The 20,483-nt window shown below is 36.3% G+C and overlaps 1 pseudogene; it reads left to right on the plus strand.

Annotated features, from left to right (window-relative positions):
• LOC100474252 overlaps nucleotides 1–18,792 on the plus strand; it is a 35,058-nt pseudogene extending 16,266 nt beyond the window's left edge.
• Nucleotides 18,793–20,483: the final 1,691 nt, after the last annotated feature.

The following is a 20,483-nucleotide window of genomic DNA, read 5'->3' on the forward strand; positions in this document are numbered from 1 at the left end:
ATGTTTTTGTGTGATTTTCAGATTTTTTTTTTATAATTGATTTCTAGTTCATATTGTTTTCAGAAAGGATGCATGATATGAGTTCAATCTTTTTTAATTTATTGAGACTTGTGGCTTAACAGCTGCTCCACCTTGCAGAATGTTTCACATGCACTGAAAAGAGTGTGCATTCAATTGTTTTAGATGCAATATTATATGTGTATCTGTTATGTCCATTTGATCTAATGTGTCAGAGTCATTGTTTCCTTGTTAATTTTCCATCTGGATAATCTACCGAGTGATGTAAATGGATTGTTAAAGTCCCCTACTATTGTTGTATTACTGTCAGTTTCTTCCTTTATATTTATTAATAGTTGCTTTATGTATTTAATGCTCCCATGTTGGATGCATGGATATTTACAATTGTTATATCCTCTTGTTGGATTTTTCCCTTTATCAATATGAAGTGCCCTTCTTTGTCTCTTGCTATGGTCCATCTTTTAAAGACTCTTCTGTCTGATATAAATATTGCTACTCCAGTTTTCTTTTTGTTTCCATTTGCATGTTAAATGTTTTTTTATCCTTTCACTTTCAATCTGTGTGTGTCTTTAGGTCTGATATGAGTCTCTTATAGGCAGCATATACATTGGTCTCATTTTTTTTTTATCCATTCAGTTACTCTATGTCCTTTGATTGGAAAATTTCCTCTGTTTGCATTTAAAGTAATTTTTGATAATTACGTACTTAATGACTTTTAATTTTTTTACTTGTTTTATGGTTTTTTTGGTAGTTTTGTTGCTTCTCTCGTCTATTATCTCATAGTTGGTTGACTTTCTTTAGTGATATACTTGGATTCCTTCCTTTTTTTAATATCTATTATTGGTTTTTGATTTGTGGTTACTATTTCATTTATATATAACATCTTCTGCATATGGCAGTCTATCAAATTGATGGTTGCTTATGTTTGAACCCATCTTTACTCCTCTCCTCCCCATGTTTTAGGTATATGGTGTCATACCTTTTACCCTTCTATTTTGAGAGTCCCTTGACTATTTTTATAGATATATTAATATTTAGTGCTTTTGTGGATCCTACTTTTCTTACTCCTACTAATGATCTTTCCTTTCCACTGAAAGAATTCTCTTTAATATTTCTTGTAAAGCTGGTTTAGTGGTGATAAATTCTTTTAACTTTTGTTTGTCTGGGAAACTCTCTATCTCTCTTTGTATTATAAATGATAAAGTTGCTGGATGGAGTATTCTTGGTTGCAAGCTTTTTCCTTTCACCGCTTTGAATATATCATGTCACTGTCTTCTAGCCTGCAAAGTTTCTGCTCAAAAATCGGTTTATAACCTTACGGGTTTTCCTTTGTGTGAAGCCATTTTCTTTCCTCTTGCTATTCCAAAAATTCTGTCTTTACCACTACTTTTTGCCATTTTAATTACTGTGTATCTTGGTTTGGACCTCCTTGGGTTAATCTTATTAGGATCTCTCTTTGCCTCCTGGATCTGGATGTGTTTCCTCCCCCAGATTAGGGAATTTTTCAACTATTATTTCTTCAAATAAATTTTCTGTCCCCTTCTCTCCTTTTTTTTTTCTTCTGGTATCCCTATAATAGTAATGTTATTATGCTTGATGATGTTGCTGAGTTTCCTTAACCTATTCTAAGTTTTTATCCTTTTTCTTTTTGTTGTTCAGCTTGATTGCTTTCCATTACCCTGTCTTCTAAGCCATTGATCTGTCCTTCTGCCTACTCTATTCTTCTATTGATTCCCTCTAAGTGTATTTTTATTTCAGTTTTTGATGTCTCCATCTCTAACTGGTTCTTTTTTGTATTTTCTGTCTCTTTGTTGAAGGTCTCACTGAGATCCTTCACTTTTTTCTCGTCTAGTGAGTATCTTTATGACCATTACTTTGAATTCTTTATCAGGTATATTACTTATCTCCTTTTCATTTAGCTCTTTTGTTGTGGTTTTGTCCTGTTGTTTCATTTGGGACATATTCCTCTGTCTCATCATTCTTTGTAAATGTTTGTGTTTGTTTATATATATATAGAAGTTCAGCTACATCTCTTGATCTTGAAAATAGAGGCCTTATTGAAGAAGAGATCCTGGGGCGCCCTGTAGTGCAATGCCCCCTCTTCATCAGAACCAGGAGCTTCAGGGGTGACTCCTGTGTGGGCTGTATGCTCCCTATTGTTGTGGCTGAGCTGTGTTTGCCTTCAGTCTAGTCAGCTGCAATGGTTCACTTTGTCTGTTGTGGGTGCCCAGGCAGGGTTTGGTCCCTTTGATGTTAAGGGGCCAGTCTGGGGCTATCTCAGGCTTGTAGCTGGGTGGTTTCAGCAGTCAGACTAGATACCTGCCCTCAGCCCATTTTCTTGCAGGTTGCTCTCCCTGTATTGCCCCTGAGAGATTTTTGTTGGTGGGTGGGGTTAGCAGTCAGATCAGATACCTGCTATCAGTCCATCTTCTGGGGCTACAGTCACACTGATAGGCAGGGCACTCTCCCTGCCCCGCTAGCTATAAAATTTGGCTGGTGGGACTAGAAGCACGCAGATACGTGTGGTTATTTTCCCCTTTCCCAAGGGCAGGAGTCATTTTGGACTGGTACCCATCTCTGTCAGGGAGACTTGCTGGTTATTTTGAGGTAGGAGCTACTTTGAAGGGACAACTAACAATTGGGGCAGATTGGCCATGGTGGATCCACAGGAGAACATGGAGGTTGGGTGCACAGTGTTTGTTTGTTTTTTTAAGATTTTATTTATTTATTTGACAGAGAGAGAGAGGCAGCCAGCGAGAGAGGGAACACAAGCAGGGGGAGTGGGAGAGGAAGAAGCAGGCTCTCCAGCAGATCAGGGAGCCCAATGTGGGGCTTGATCCCAGGACCCTGGGATCTCGCCCTGAGCCAAAGGCAGATGCTTAACAACTGAGCCACCCAGATGCCCCAGGGTGCACAGTGTTAACAAGATAGATGGAGAGTGTTTGGGCTGGTCCCTGCAAGTGTCCTGCTATTTAGGCTGTGGAGGGTGGGGGGGGCAAGAAATGGTGCCCACCAGAGAAGTTTCCTAAAGATCCCTGACCCTTCAGTACATGTTCTGAGATTAGTAAATAAATCTTTCCCATGTACCCCAGGCATGTTTCAAACTGCTCTTCCTAGTGTCTTGGTGAGGTCATTATGCTTTCTCTTTAAGGGTGGGAACTCAGTTTCTTACCAGCTCTTCTGGAGCTAAGCCTGATGCTTTTTAAAGTATCCCTCCTGTTTGTGGTTGGTTTTACTGGGAGTTTGGTTCCCAACGTCAGCAAAGGTAAGCTCTCCTTACCCTTTTCAGTGTGGCCTCTTCTCTATGATTAATGGTGGAAAGGCTGTTCTGCCAACGTTAGGTCATTTTCAGAGTTAGTTGTACTGATGTGGTTGTTATCTCGGTGCTTCCACGGGATAAGGTGAGCTTGGGATCCTCCTATCCGACCATCTTCAAGAACCCCCACCATATGGCCTTTTTTCTTTTTAAGTTTTTATTTAAATTACAGTAGTTAGCATACAGTATAATATTAGTTTCAGGTGTACAACAGTAGTGATTCAACACTTCATGCATCACCCAGTGCTCATCACAAGTACAATCCTTAATCCCCATCACCTGTTTAACTCATCCCACCTCCCTCTGGTAATCATCAGTTTGTTTCCTATAGTTAAAAGCCTGTCTCTTGGCTTTTCTCTCTCTCTCTTCCTTTCTTCTTCCCCCTTTGCTCATTTGCTTTGTTTCTTAAATTCCACATGAGTGAAATCATATGGTATTTGTCTTTCTCTGACTGACTTATTTCACGTAGTTATAAAGTCTAAAACTATAAAAGTTCAAGAAGAAAACATAGGAAAAATTCTTTGTGAGCTTGGGTTAGGTAAAGAATTCTTTGTCTTTTTAGGCAGAAAGACATGAACCATAAAAGAAAAAAGTTCATAAATTAGACTTTATTGAAAGACACTGTCCTTATTAACAGATATTTTAATTAAAAGATAATTTAATTAAACATTTCACTGACCATATAGTGCTTAGTTATTATGCTTTTTTTGAGTGAAATATCTGTTCAGCTATTTTGCCCATTAAAAAAAAAAAGTTCTTGTTGTTGAGATTCGAGAGTTTTTAATATATATTTTGTGTAACAGTCCTTTCTCAGGTATGTGTTTTTCAAATATTTTCTTGGTTTGTATTCAACTTTTTAATTAAAATATCTTTTATGGTTCATGTCCCTTTGCCTAAAAAGGCAAAGGACTCTGCCATAGAATTTCTCCTATGTTTTCTTGTAGAAGTTTTATAGTTTTAGTCTTTATATTTAGATCTATAATTCATTTAGAATTTTACTCATGATACATATGGGTGTCCAATTTCACTCTTAATTTTAGTCATTATATATAATCCTGAACTCCTGATATTTGATTCTTCCTGACCACATTTCTTGCACAAACAAATGAAGTAAATTATAAAATGTTTATAAACTAGCAGAGTGGATTTTTCGAGATCACTGAAATCACTTTATAATTATTCTGCAAGACTTACNCAAATGAAGTAAATTATAAGATGTTTATAAACTAGCAGAGTGGATTTTTCGAGATCACTGAAATCACTTTATAATTATTCTGCAAGACTTACATTTGCATAAAAATATAACACTCAGGAAGTATGCAAAAAAGAGCAACAAATCTTGCTGACTAGTGTTTCTTCTGTTAACAAGAACCTAGTCATAATTACATTTATTTTATAATTCTGTGACAGTTTGAGGATCCTCTAGTCTTGTTTAGAAATGTTACCCAATCTTAGAAATTCCAAAACATTGCTGTCCAAACTGTGGCGCTTGAAAACGATTGCAAGAATATCTCAAAATGTTAAAAGAGTGCCCAGAGAATATAGAGTTATTTCATTGATTTTGTAACTTCTTTTATTGTTTTTCTTTCTGTTTTACCATTTAATTTCTTATATTTGGAAATATTTCTCAACTCATCTGCTCTGTACCTTCTTTATTCCCTTCAAGTTTTTATAATACTCATTTCCTTCTTAAATAGAAATGGACTTTTTTCCTGAATAAAAATGTAATATATTCTAGTTAAAAGAAATTCCCCATAAAAAAGCCAAAAAAAAAGGAACTGTTAAATAACAAAAATTCAACTGAGTACAATTTTAAGACCTAATTGTTTTTATTAATTGATTGTAAATTGGGCAGCATTCCATCTACCACGTAGAAGCGAGCTCCAGAGGACTACAGAAAAGGAAAGGATTTTAAAGGTAGAGAGGAGGTGGAAAAAAGGAAATTATTAGCAAAGAATCCATTGTTTCAGGCAGGGTAGTCCTCCTAAGGGGAGCAAAAGTCTCTATCAGTAAATTCCCTGGTGCTCACTGGGGAAATTCCTATGTTGACTGGAGGAATACTTAAAATTCTACATGTTAATGACAGCTTAAGCAATTACCCTTTTTAAAAGAAAAATCTAAATGTTAGCACAAATAGCTGTGCAACTCATATTCAAAATAGTTAACAACTATTAACAATAGTTAACAGAATTATATGATGGATAAGTGAATACCGACTGGCTAAATATCAGATCTACATTAAAAAAAATCTAATGCTTTCCCTTGGAAAGGAGATAAATTTGAGGCACTTACCAAATACTGTGAAATGATTCCATGCCTTAGAGATATAGCCAGGGCATTCAAAATCCAAATACATAAACCAAATATGAGTTAGTGTGTTGGCCAATTTTATGCGTCAATTTGCCTAGGCTACAGTGTTCAAATGTTTGGTCAAACACCAGTGGAGGTGCTACTGTGAAGGTATTTTTTAGATGTGATTAACATTTACTTTTTACTTTTTTAAAAAAGATGTATTTATTTATTAGAGAGGGGTGGGGGAAGGGCAGAGGGAGAGAAAGAATCCTGAAGCAGACTCCTCACTGAGCCTGGAGCCATGTGGGGCCCTATCCCTGAACCCTGAGATCAAGGCCTGGCTGCTCAACCAACTGAGCCACCCAAGTGCCCCTGGATTTGATTAACATTTAAATCAGTAGCTCAAATAAACCAGATTATCCTCCATAAGCCAGGTGGGTGAACCTCTTTCAACCTGTTGAAGGCCTTAAGAACAAACACTGAGATTTCCCAAAATAGAAAAAATTCTCAAGACTGTAACATAGAAATATGTTTGAAAGGTCAAAAGCCTTCTGCTCAGTGGAATTTGGACTCAAGACTGTAATATCAGCTGTTATCTGAATTTACAGTCCACTGACTTGCGGTACAAATTTCAGACTTGCCTACTCCTGCAATTGGATGAGACGATTCCTTAAAATAACTTCCTCTCCCTCTCTCTGTCTTTCTCATTTTTTATGCCTATCTATCTCTTTCTCCCTCCTATTAGTGTTTCTCTGGAGAACCCTGACTAATAGACTTAGTGACTAAGGTTAATGATAATTTTCTCTCAAAATGCCCCCAGAAAAGCCAAACTTGGGCAAATGGGCAGTAGTTGTAGTCAGTCCTCAGCAGACAGGTTCTCCTAGACCCTGACTACCTTGCCATTCTTTCTTATTTCTGAATACTAACTTTGATTTCCTCATTACTGTGTTCAGGAAGTGCTATCATTCCTCATATGTACTATCAGCCCAGCAATTTATCTGAATGACCATCTGTGGTTTTGATACTCTATTTTCAGAGGCTTTCAGAAGGATTTCTTACAGCTTTTCTGTTTTCCTGTCTGGTTTTTATTAACCCCAGGAAGCAAGGCTCCATGGAATTGATAGATAATGATGCATAGCTGTGGATTTGGAGCTCCTCAACAGCAGCTTTGCATATGGACCATGCTCTTATTTTATGCATTTGCAGTAATAGACAAATTCTCTGCTTTTTTTTTCAAATTGTTAAGATGTATAGTTGCCTGGTTATGATCATTTTGAATTTGTGGTTTCCATAAGGAANTCTCAACAGCAGCTTTGCATATGGACCATGCTCTTATTTTATGCATTTGCAGTAATAGACAAATTCCCTGCTTTTTTTTCAAATTGTTAAGATGTATAGTTGCCTGGTTATGATCATTTTGAATTTGTGGTTTCCATAAGGAAATGAAATTTTAAATGCTTTGTCATTCCATTCTATTTTGGAAACACAGCATACTATCAGAAGTTTGTTTTTTTAAAAATGATTTTATTCATTTATTCATGAGAGAGAGAGAGGCAGAAGGAGAAGCAGACTCCTCTGCTGAGCAGGGAGCCCAATGCAGGAATTGATCCCAGGATCCTGGGACCATGACCTGAGCTGGAGGCAGACGCTTAACTGACTGAGCCACCCAGATACCCCAGAAGTATTTATTCCTTAGCCTTGCTCCTTAATTAGCCCATAAGCTCATAGAGGCAGAACAATGATGTGCTCATCTTTGAATTTTTTCTAGAAGTGAACATAGTACCTGCCAATAGTAGACATTTAATATAATTTTGAATGAGTAATTATCAGTAGGATTGAAGATTTTATGATGTATTTTATTGATTGAAAATAAGCAATATTTTAAAATATTGAATCAATGGATAATGTTCTCTCTCTGAAATTAGTTTCCTTCTTAATGTCTATTCAAGGATACTGTACTCAAGGGGTCACAGAGCAGAAAACAAAAGATCACAAGGACTCCAGCTTATTTTCTTCTCTACTCAGCTGCAGATGCCTTCTATCTTATTTGTCATTTCTTTATTTTATGAGTAACCCAATGCACTGAGTGGCAGTCAGGAGAATTTTACCATGTGCTAGTAGTCCAACTGCAATTTTAGTGCTTACTGCAAGGAAATTTACTTAAAAAGTGCTATTTATAGTACTAAATTGTGTTTCCTATGCTATAAAACAGGCCAAGTAAATGTGTATACCACAAACTCAATTTTGTACTACACATGGCTTTTTATTTGAGGGAATTCCAGGGAGAAATATGGTGCTGTAGCATGATTTCAGATTATAAATAATGAGGTAAAAACAAACTACTGTGTGGGCAAAATGCTATGGTTCAATTACGCTGCCAGAAAAATGAGAATTTGAAGGGAAGTAATCACTTTGAACAAAAGCATTCCTTTAAATTATTATTATTATTATTATTATTATTATTATTATTATTGTTAATTTTGTAGGTAAGTGAATGGAACTGGAGAATAGGCAATGATCAGGAGAGACAGATAAGAATCTGATGCAGTCACACTAAGTTGTATACCTTCTCCAATTGGCAACCTCTCATAACCACTGTCCAGGTGTAATTAGAGGCAGAAGATGTTTTGGACTTGAGAAAAGTTATTAATTGCTAGCAATAAATAATCTATGAAAAATAAACTNTGCTAGCAATAAATAATCTATGAAAAATAAACTAGGAGAAAGTATATACTAAAGCAGCCAGGATAAGAAAGTTGTAGAATATAAGAAAGTGATTTGGAAACTAACTCTAAGTGGGCGAAATAAAATAGTGAGCATGCTACACTCGAACAGTAGTATAAAAGCAAATGTCATACTTATAGTCAGTTTGCTATATGGTTCAATAGCTAGAGACCAGCAAGACCCTGCAGGTCTTTGGGCTTGCCTAGTCCACCCAAAACCTTTGGGAATGTCCTGGTGATGAGTCCAGAATCTTGGCAGAGTAAATGGGGACACATTTTTTTTCATAATGCCTGTAATCTTCATGGAACCCTAGAAGGATGGACTTTCTTATTGATCCACTATATTGCATACCAGACTGAATCCAAGGAAAGTTCTTGGAGATGGTATCACCCAAATTGGTGCAAAAGAGACAGAGAGAGACAGAAAGACTTGAGTTAACCAATGAATGTTAAGTTAAAATAAAAATAAAAATACCTCAAACCCATTGTTTTTATAGATGTGTTCTACTGATTTTTTTCAAGAGTAATTCCTTTCTTATTTAAGTTATTCTAGAAAACAAAAAAGGACCTAAGTTGCTTACCTTATAATATGAGGCAAATGAAATCATAATCCAAAAATGCAAGAAAATTATAGACCCTTTTCACTTCTATAGAGAGACAAAATCTTAAATATTAGCTAATGAAATTCAATTGTGTGTACCAAAAAACATGATCAAATGTGCTCTTAGTTATACAAAGATAATTTTACATCAGAAATTTATCAATGTAATTTATCACATTAAAATGTTGACATACAAAAATAATTACTGATATGGAAAATGCACTTGATATGGTACAATAGTTATTTAAAATAAAATTTTAAAGGACATTAGAAATAGAAGGTAGATTCCTTGATGTGGTGAAAGTTATTTATCAAAATCTTACAGCCAATATTATACTTAATGGAGAAACTTAGATGCTTCCTCTTTAGGATCAAGGATTAGAAAAATCTGCTTGTTCTTATAACAGTCTAATACTGAGTGATAGGTTCTGGCTAATGCTACAAAGGAAAAAATAAGTAAATATTGGCAGAAGTAAAACTTCTGATTTGCAGACTATAATGTTACATAGAAAAGCATTAGAATGAACAACAAACTATTATTGCTAACAACAGAATTCAGTAAGTTTGCCAGATGTATATGATTGACTTAAAAAGCCAATAGGCAATTGGACATTCATAGGCAAATAAAAACAAAAACAAAAACAAAAAACAAAACAAAACAAAAACACNTAGATGTGTTCTACTGATTTTTTTCAAGAGTAATTCCTTTCTTATTTAAGTTATTCTAGAAAACAAAAAAGGACCTAAGTTGCTTACCTTATAATATGAGGCAAATGAAATCATAATCCAAAAATGCAAGAAAATTATAGACCCTTTTCACTTCTATAGAGAGACAAAATCTTAAATATTAGCTAATGAAATTCAATTGTGTGTACCAAAAAACATGATCAAATGTGCTCTTAGTTATACAAGGATAAATTTACATCAGAAATTTATCAGNAAGATAATTTTACATCAGAAATTTATCAATGTAATTTATCACATTAAAATGTTGACATACAAAAATAATTACTGATATGGAAAATGCACTTGATATGGTACAATAGTTATTTAAAATAAAATTTTAAAGGACATTAGAAATAGAAGGTAGATTCCTTGATGTGGTGAAAGTTATTTATCAAAATCTTACAGCCAATATTATACTTAATGGAGAAACTTAGATGCTTCCTCTTTAGGATCAAGGATTAGAAAAATCTGCTTGTTCTTATAACAGTCTAATACTGAGTGATAGGTTCTGGCTAATGCTACAAAGGAAAAAATAAGTAAATATTGGCAGAAGTAAAACTTCTGATTTGCAGACTATAATGTTACATAGAAAAGCATTAGAATGAACAACAAACTATTATTGCTAACAACAGAATTCAGTAAGTTTGCCAGATGTATATGATTGACTTAAAAAGCCAATAGGCAATTGGACATTCATAGGCAAATAAAAACAAAAACAAAAAACAAAACAAAACAAAAACATACCTCAATCTAAACTTCACACCTTCCACAAAAGTTAACTCAAGATAGATCATGGTAGCATTGTCCACAATAGCTAAATCGTGGAAGGAGCGAGATGCCCTTCAACAGATGACTGGATTAAGAAGATGTGGTCCATATGTACAATGGAATATTACTCAGCCATCAGAAAGAATGATTACACAACATTTGCAGCAACATGGACGGGACTGGAGGAGATAATGCTAAGTGAAATAAATCAAGCAGAGAAAGACAATATCATATATAGTTTCACTCATTTATGGAACATAAGAAGTAGGAAGATGGGTAGGAGAAGAAAGGGAAGAAGAAAGGGGGGTTAAACAGAAGGGGGAAAGAACCATGACAGACTGTGGACTCTGGAAAACAAACTGAGGGCTTCAGAGGGGAGGGGGTGGGGGAATGGGATAGACTGGTGATGGGTATTAAGGAGGGCATGTATTGCATGGTGCACTGGGTGTTATACGCAACTAGGAATCATGGAACTTTATATCAAAAACTAGGGATGTATTTTATGGTGACTAGCATAATATAATAAAAAACATTATTATTAAAAAAAGATAGATCATGGACTCAAAATATAAAATGTAAATTATAAACATTCTAGAAAAGACTATAGGAAAAAAATATTCAAGTTCTAGAGCTAAGCAGAGTTTTTAGACTTGACACTAAAAGCATGATCCATAAGAGGAAAAACTGATTAATTGTATGTAATAAAAAAAAAAAAAAGCTCTGCTCTGTGAATTACCCTGTTAAAAGAATAAAAAGACAAATTGCAGATTGGGAGGAAATATTTCTAAGTCACATACGCAGCAGAGATCTAATATCTAGAATATATTACACTCTCAAAACCCAATATTAAGAAGACAAACAATCCANCAGAACGCCGGGATCACGCCCTGAGCCGAAGGCAGACGCTTAACCGCTGTGCCACCCAGGCGCCCCGGGAGGAAATATTTCTAAGTCACATACGCAGCAGAGATCTAATATCTATAATATATTACACTCTCAAAACCCAATATTAAGAAGACAAACAATCCGATTAGAAAATTGGGCACAAGACCATAAACAGTTTTTTTCACCACAGAGCATATATACAGATGACAAAAAAACAAGTGAAAAGATGTTTGACATCATTAGCCATTAGAGAAATGAAAATTAAAACTATAATGATATATCACTAGACATGTATCAGGATGGCTCGAATAAAAAGTAGTGATAATACCAAATGCTGTCAAGCATGTAGAGACACTGCATCCCTCATACATTGCAGGGGAGAATGTAAAATGGTATAGCCATGCTGGAAAGTAGTTTGGCAATCATTTTCAAAACTAAGAATGGATTTACCATAAGAACCAGCAATTGTACTCTTGAATGTTTATTTCATAGAAATGAAGACTTATTTTCATGCAGGACCATGTACACAAATGTTTATAGCAGTTTTATTCATAAGATCCCCAAACTAGAAACTGTCCACAATTTACTAGAAAAAACAACTACAAATAGTTAAAAATGAGCTGTGGTACATCGTTACCACAGAATACTACTCCGCAATGTAAAGGAATAAACTACTAACACATGTAAAAAATTTGGATGGCTCTAAAGGGTATTATGCTGTGTGAAAAAGATTAAAAAGTCACATACTATAGGATTCCATTTATATAGCCTACTGACAAAATTATAGAAATGGAGAACATCTTAGTGGTTTTCAGTGGGAGGGAATGTTTGTGGCTTAAAAGGGTAACGTGAGGGAGTCTTGTGGTATTGAATCCAACTGTGTGAACCAGAATACATCATCAAGTAGGCTCTATTTTAGTTATGCAAGGATGATTTTTCCTCAAAGGCTATCAGTGTAATTTACCACATTAAAATATTAATATAGAAAGCATCTCAGCTGATACAGAAAAATGCACTCGAATGGAATGACAATTTAAAATAAATTCTTAGGGTTGCCTGGGGCCTCAGCTGGTTAAGTGTCTGACTTGATTTCAGCTCAGCTCATGTTCTCAGGGTTGTGAGATGGAGCCCCGTGTTGGGCACTGCACTGTGTGTGGAGCCTGCTTAGGATTCTCTCTCTCCCTCTGCTTCTCCTCTCCCCTTCCCCACCCTCTCTCTCTCTCACATTCATAGGCAAATGAAAACAAAACAAAAAAACAAAACAAAACAAGAAACACCGTTTTTCTCTCATTTCTCACATTTTCTCTCTCCCTCTCTAAAATAAACAACATTTTAAAAGTAAGTTAGGAATAGAAGGGGACTTCCTCAACGTGGTAAAATTATATATAAAGATCTTTTTATTTTATTTTTATTTATTTGTCAGAGAGAGAGAGAGAGTGAGAGCAAGCACAAGCAGGGGGAGCAGCAGGCAGAGGGAGAAGCAGGCTCCCTACTGAGCCAACAATTTCTCTATACCAACAGGAACCAAATAACAATACAATAAAGCTGAAATAGCATTCATAAGTGAAAAATAATTTAATATATCAAAGAATTTATTTAACCAAGAACATGTAAAACTCAATAAAATGTTAAAGCACCAATAAAAGACATAAAAGTTGATCTGAATAAATAAAAGGATGATTTAATAGCATAAAGAAATTCTCCACAGTCAGAATTCCACCTGGATTTAATAAATTCTCCACAGTCAGAATTCCACCTGGATTTAATAAATTCTCCACAGTCAGAATTCCACTTGGATTTATTTGAGGTCTTGATACCTATTAGCTATTGTGACTAAAAAAACTATAAAGCCAAAATAATAGCAACAGTGAGGTATTGGCTCAACAGCTGACCATTAGACAAAAAAAAAAACCCTTCTTAAAACAAAAGTGCATTTTTTTTTACAGTAAGTGAAGGCACAAAAATATGGCACCACAAATAAATGGGGAAAGGAGAGATACATTAAGTAATTGATAAAGGACACTATTTGGAATAAAATATCTGACACCACATATAGCAGTCAACCTCAAGATGAGTTAAAGACTTAAATGTAAATACAAAATTAGTAGAAGAATATGTTGGAGATTCTTTGTAAACTAGGGACAAATCAGAGAGGTTAAAGAAACCCTTAAAACCAAATTGTGCAACAAATTTATGATTTTAATTGAATAAAAATCAAGAGTTTTTCCCTGATAGGTAGTTGTTAAGCAGTTGCAGAATGGAATGGTTATTAATAAATAGTAAAGGAACAGATTATGGAATGGGAGTACTATTTTGGATATATCAAATTGATTAGGAATTAATACCTAAAATATTCAAGAAGCTGAAAAATAAGCTCCCCAAAAAACAAATGAAAAATGAACAAAAGACACCAATAGTCAATTTACAGAGAAGGAGATGAAAAGGCCACCATGTGTATGAAGACATACTCAAGCTCATTTTAGTTTGAAAAATGTGAATTGAAATGACATGTCATTATGCTCCCATGAACCATAAAAATGGGATTTCTGCTTCCAACTGGATGGGGTAGCAGGGACTGGATTTACCCTTTTCTCTAAACAACTAACAGTTGGGAAAAAATATATGAGAAAATGATGTTCAAAAGTTGGTTTCAATACCCTTTGAAACATATACAGTAAGTTAAGATACAAAACTTTGAAACAAGAAACAGTAATCCTCAAGAGGCAGAAAACAAGAGACAAACCCCCGTTTCCTCATCCTACTTGATGGAGAGTTTCCAGGCCACCATGCAGGGAAAGTTCCCCCAGGTGGAACCCTGAGTTAAGATTCTAGATGCTCAACCCCCAGCACAAGAATCATAAAGGAAACCACACCGAGACACATTAGAATCAGATTGCTTAAAAATGATGATAAAGAGAAAAAACTTTAAAAACAACCAGAAAGACTCCTTATGTACAGAGAAATATAAAGTTCATAGCAGATTCTTCATCAGAAACAACACAATGTAGAAGTGAAGCAAAACTTTAGAGACTGAAAGAAAATACTGCCAACCAAATTTAGATACTTGTGAAACTACCTTTAAAAAATGAGAACAAAGACCTTTCCAAACATACAAAAACTGAAATAATTTATCAGTAGTAGATCTGCAGTATAAAAATGTTAAAGACACAAACTGAAGGCTTCAGAGGGGAGGGGGGTGGGGGAAGGGGATAGCCTGGTGATGGGTAGTAGGGAGGACACGTATTGCATGCTGCACTGGGTGTTATACGCAACTAAGGAATCATCGAACTTTACATCAAAATAAAAATAAATAAATAAATAAAAAATAAAAGTCACATTCAATATCCAAAAAAAAAAAAAAAAGTTAAAGAGGGGCACCTGGGTGGCTCAGCCGTTAAGCATCTGCCTTTGGTTCAGGGTGTGATCCCGGAGTTCTGGGATTGAGCCCCATGTCAGGCTCTCTTCCTCTCCCACTCCCCCTGCTTGTGTCCCCTCTCTCACTGGCTGTCTCTCTCTCTCTGTCAAATAAATAAATAAAATCTTAAAAAAAAGTTAAAGAAAATCTTTGAAGCAGAAGGAAAATGATATCAGATGGAAATCTGGAGCTACACGAATAAATGAAGGGCACTAGAGATAGTAACCATGTGGGTAAACATAAACTTTTTTCTTGTTATTTAAATCTCTTTAAAGGATAATTGTTTAAAGCAAAAGCGATATAATGTATTTTCGAGTTTATTACATATGTAGAAAGAAAGTGTGTGGCAACAAAGACAAAACCCAAGAACAGAGAATAGCAGTGTATTATTATAAGATTCTCATAGCATGTATGAAGTGGTATAGTCTCTCTTGGAGGCAGACTTGATGAAATAAATAGAAAAATAAATTGTAAGGTGATAGATTTTAAATCCAACCAAAGTGATAATCACTTTAAATATAAGTGGCCTGAGCCCACCAATTAAAGGCAAAATCGTCAGTCTGGAAAAATAGAAGACCTGACTACATGCCGTCTATAAAAACCCATTTGAAACATATAGACAAACACAGATTAAGACTAAAGGATGAGTTAGAGAAACCATGCTAATTCTAATCCAAAGAAAGTTGGACTGTTATATTCCTATCAGATAGAGTAGATTTTAGATTAAACTATTATCAGGGATAAAGAGGGCCTTTTCAGAATGATAAAGGTGTCAATTCATCAAGAGGATGTAACAATCTTAAATGTTTTTGCAGCAATTAACAGAGCTTCAAAATATATGAAGCAAGAAACTGACAAAAATCCAAGGAGAAATAGACAACAAAATCATTATAGTTGTAGATTTCGGTATTTCTATTTGGCTAGAATAGAAAAGCAGTAAGGATATAAACTAGTTAAACCATTTTATCAACTAACTTGACCTAATGGACATTTATAGAACACTCAAACTAACATTAGAAAACACATCCTTTTCAAGTGCACAGGGAAGAGTTATCAAGATAGATTATATACTGGGCCATAATACAAGTCTCAATAAATTTAAAAAGATCCAAGTCATCCCAAGTATGTTCTCTAACCACAGCGGAATTAATCAGTAGTCAATCACAGAAAGATATCTGAAAAATCTCCAAATATTGGAAACTAAATAACACACTTTCGATGGAAACTCAATATATAATCATTAGTGGGCAGTATTTAAAGTCATACTTTGGACAGAATTTAATGTTCTAAATGCTGACATCAGAAAAAAAGGACTCCAAGCAAAAACCTCAGCTTTTGACTTAAACTATAAACATAGCAAATGAAAACAACCTCATACCTTTGTGAAGAACACACAGTTATACTTTAAGCTTAAAAGAATGATTGGGAGTAGCTGGGTGGCTCAGTTGGTTAAGTGTCTGCTTTCGGCTCAGGTCATGATCCCGAGGTCCTGGAATTGAGCCTTGCGTTGGACTCCCTGCTCAGTGGGGAGCCTGCTTCTCCCTCTCTCTTTCTCAAATAAATAAATACAAATCTTTAAAAAAAATGATTCTCTATGGGTGGGGCTGAAGGATTGGATTGTGAAATAGTCTTAGAAAGAAAAATTAGGTGTTTTTTGGTTCTAATCTACATCCTAGGACTGTTCAGGGAACTCAGAACTGTTTTTTTGTATTCTATGATGTGTTTCAAATCTCTTAAGCTATAAATTGATGTGACAAGTGATATTAAATTGTTTGCATATGAAGATTCAACACCCTTTTACTTACTCACCATCCTTATTGATGGATGTGTGTCAGAAAGAACTCCTTAACGCCCATAACTCTGGAATGAGGTCTTAAAAACCCAGAGTCTTTTAAAACTTTGCTCTAAATCTTACTAAATTCATGTTCTCTGCCATAGTAGATTTAATTTAAGCATGTTAGATTTTCAGTTGAATAGTATTCTGAGAGCCAGTTCATGAATTCAAGAAACCTTTGCTGAACATATCTATGTCTGGGATATATTAGGTGATATGGACACTGTGCTCCATGGTCATGGCTGCAAAAATGAGTCAGAGGTGCCTGCTAACTATTACTTTAACACTTGAATGACCTGGGGACAAAGCAAGTATAAAAATAAGTCCCATAGGTATAATAAAGTGGCTGTGACAATAATGTGTGGAGAGTAGTGTGTGGGCACAGAAGGAACAGTTGTGCGTTCCAGCAAGGGGAGACGAGAAATGTGGGGGTTTAGAAAAAGCTTCAGAAAGCCAAGTGGAGTCAGAATTTAAAGTCAATGTTTGTTAGGTAGCTAAGAGCGGGGAATACATGCAATGAAGAGGGGCCGCTTGACATCAAAGAGCATAACAAGTTTGGGAAAATGAAATTCCTTAGGTAGATTTGGAACATAAAATGCCCTTGGTGGAAAGAGAAATGAGGCAAGAGATGAGGTGACCATGGGCTCTCACAGTGCTAGAATCCTGGTATCTTCTGTTTTAGTCTCATTTCTTCCTCTTTCACGCTGTTTTCTAGACTCTTCTAGGAGAAGAATCTCCTTGTACCTAGCAATGTTCTGAAAGCCTTTTTTTTTATTTTAGCTGTAGAATGTGATTAAGTTCTCTTTTATAATATTGCATACCAAAACTGTCATTCTTCAAATTTATTTTTAATGTTAGAGTGACTGGGTAATGTGTAATTAGATAATCTGAGTCTGATGGTCAATGCCATTATAATACATACAGCTACTTAAATTGCTAATCTATACATTTTGAAATTAGTTCTGAAATATAAAAATGCAGTGAAAATTGCTTCCACTTTTACATTGATTTTCACACCATCCAACTTTTCTGTTTTCTTGACTATCATTATAAAGGCTTTTGGTAGATTAATTTCTCCACAGTCACTGATTTTCAGTCATTAGGTAAGGCTTAATTTTGCTGCTACAGGGGAGGGTGCTGAAGATCTGGGGCTGCTCAGCAGGCCTCCTCCAGGGCCGGGGGATACAGCGCAGGGACCATGGCCCCCAGCAGAGCCAGCCCTCGGCCACTGAGGAAGACCAAGCATGCCCTGTGCCCCAGGAAGACGAGGAGGAGGTGCGGGTACTGACACTTCCCCTGCAAGCCCACCATGCCATGGGAAGGTGGAGGAGTTTGTGTAGAAGGTCTTGGAGGGGATGCTGGAGGGTCGTCCCATATGACGTACTCTCCCACTGGCTGAAGGAAAATGACTACTTGCTACACGGCTGTAGACCACCTCTGTCCTCCTTCCTGTCTTGCTTTAAGAGCATTTTCTGCAGCCATACAGAAACTGGCAACATCTGGACCCATCTACTTGGTTTTGTGCTCTTTCTCTTTTGGGGAATCTTGACCATGATCAGACCAAATACATACTTCATGGTCCCTCTCTAGGAAAAGGTGGTTTCAGGGATGTTCTTTTGGGTGCAATGCTCTACCTCAGCTTCTCCTGGCTCTTTCAAACCATCTATTGTCATTCAGAGAGAGTCTCTTGGACTTTTTGCCAAACTAAATTATTCAGGGATTGCCCTACTGATGATGGGAAGCTTTGTCCCCTGGCTCTGTTATTCCTTCTACTGCTCCCCCACAGCCATGGTTCATCTACCTCTCCATCATCTGCGTCCTGGGCATTTCTGCCATCATTGTGGCACAGTGGGACCAGTTTTCCTCTCCTAAGCACTGGCAGACAAGAGCAGGAGTGTTCCTGGGACTTGGCTTGGGCGGTGTTTGCCTACCATGCCCTTTACTATTGCTGAGGGCTTTGTCAAGGCTACCACAGTGGGCCAGATGGACTGGTTCTTCCTCAAGGCTGTGATGGACCTCACTGGAGCTGGCTTGTATGTTGCTCGAATTCCTGAGCACTTCTTTCCTGGAAAATTTGGCCTATGGTTCCAGTCTCATCAGATTTTCCCTGTCCTAGTGGTCGCCACAACCTTTGTCCACTTCTACAGGGTCTGCAACCTTCAAGAATTCCATTATGGCTTAGAGGGTGGCTGGAGTGATGATTCCCTTCTCTGAGCCTTCCCATCTGAGGGATGGAGGAGGAACTTCCCAAGTACTTTAAACATAACTTCCTTGTTGACTTGAGGGGGAAAAAATTTCACTGCTGCAGATGTCCCCAGGTATTTGTGTCACGTTTTGAGAAATCGTTCAAGTAGCATCTGTTGTTTCTCACTTATGATTGAGCATTGTATCACCTTACGTTAGAAAATTTGTTTAGGTTATTTAAAATGATGGTTTTATTTTTATGAATTTTATTGAAGTATAAAATGCACGTGGGAAAATACAGGTTTTAAGTTTACATATTAATGATTTCTCAGGAAAAGAACACATCTGTGGAACCAGCTCTCAGGTCAAGAAACAGAATATAATCAGCAGCCCTGAAACTTCCCTCATAACCTTTGTTGTTACTGCCCCTGCCCCGCTGTGGGTAGCCACTATTCTGACTTCTAATACCGTAGATGAGTTCTGTCAATATTTGAACTTTATGTAAAGGGAATCATTACGGTATATACTCTTTTTGGCTCTGACTTCTGTTGCTCAACATTTTGTGTGTGAATTGATCCATATTGTGGAGTATGCTTGTAGTTTGCCCTCTCTCATCGCTGGATGGTATTCTGTTGTATAAATCCACAATTTATTCATGCATCTACGGCAGACAGACAGTTGGGCTGTTTTCTTTTCTTTTCTTTTTCTTTTTTTTTTTTTTTTTGTCGGTTTAAAGTGGTACCAAACTATTGGTAGTTTGATTTTAAGAGTAGTCCCTCTTCAAAGATGTGTGCTGCCTTTTACGTGGAAGTGTAAATCAAAATGTCCTAAGCCTTAACAAATGAGAGAAATTGTGTGTTTTTATTACCTGGCCGTATTGTTGATGGCAAAATAGCAAGGAGTAGATATCTTGTAAAATTCTCCCTTCCCTCACTCCAAATCTATATTCCAATTCAAGCATCGCCAACCCTAACTATATGAAGATGGAGAGATGACTAAATCATGGGGATTGCTACCATTCTGTAAATTAGGGCAAGACTGCCTTATCCATGTAGTGAAATTTGATCATTTAAATTTGGAATCTCTACTAGAACTGTAGATTACAAACCTCTAAATCCCTGCTAAAAAGAGTTTAAATCCAGTCACCTTTCTACAGTGACAGGGATTTGTGCAGGAAGGAATTTAGCTGGGAAAGAGAGTGCAGACATAGGACAGGTTTAGGGAAGATTTTGAAAGCAGCAATAATGTGGGAAGCAAGAAGCATCTATTTTTCCGAACATATTGGATGAAAGATAGGCCCATCTGCTTAGTTTACTGGTCTATCCTTATTGTCTAGAACAGGCATGTAGTAGGCAATAAATACTTTTGAATGTGGAGTGATTGGCATCCAAAGACTTCTGCGGAAAATCAATCAGTTAGTGCTGGCTACCCAGATACTTTGCAAATGGGTAAAACCAAATACTAAAATTGTAGTAATAGAGAAAGTGAAGGAAGAAATGCATTTCTCTCTCAGTGCAGACAGCAGGATCTGTAGAATGGAGGTCAGTGTTCCTCTAATCATGCTGATTAAGTATTGTTACTAGTCCAGAGTGAAGAGAAACGACCTTCACGTGAATCTTTTTTCTAGCTCACTGCTATTCATTGACTGCTATGGAGAGAATCAGTGCATCCAGCAATACCGTAGCTGTGTCTAGAATCACAGGGCAGCATCTTCTCGTATT

The sequence above is a fragment of the Ailuropoda melanoleuca genome, chromosome 5, assembly GCF_002007445.2.
Source record: "Ailuropoda melanoleuca isolate Jingjing chromosome 5, ASM200744v2, whole genome shotgun sequence".
NCBI lineage: Eukaryota > Metazoa > Chordata > Mammalia > Carnivora > Ursidae > Ailuropoda > Ailuropoda melanoleuca.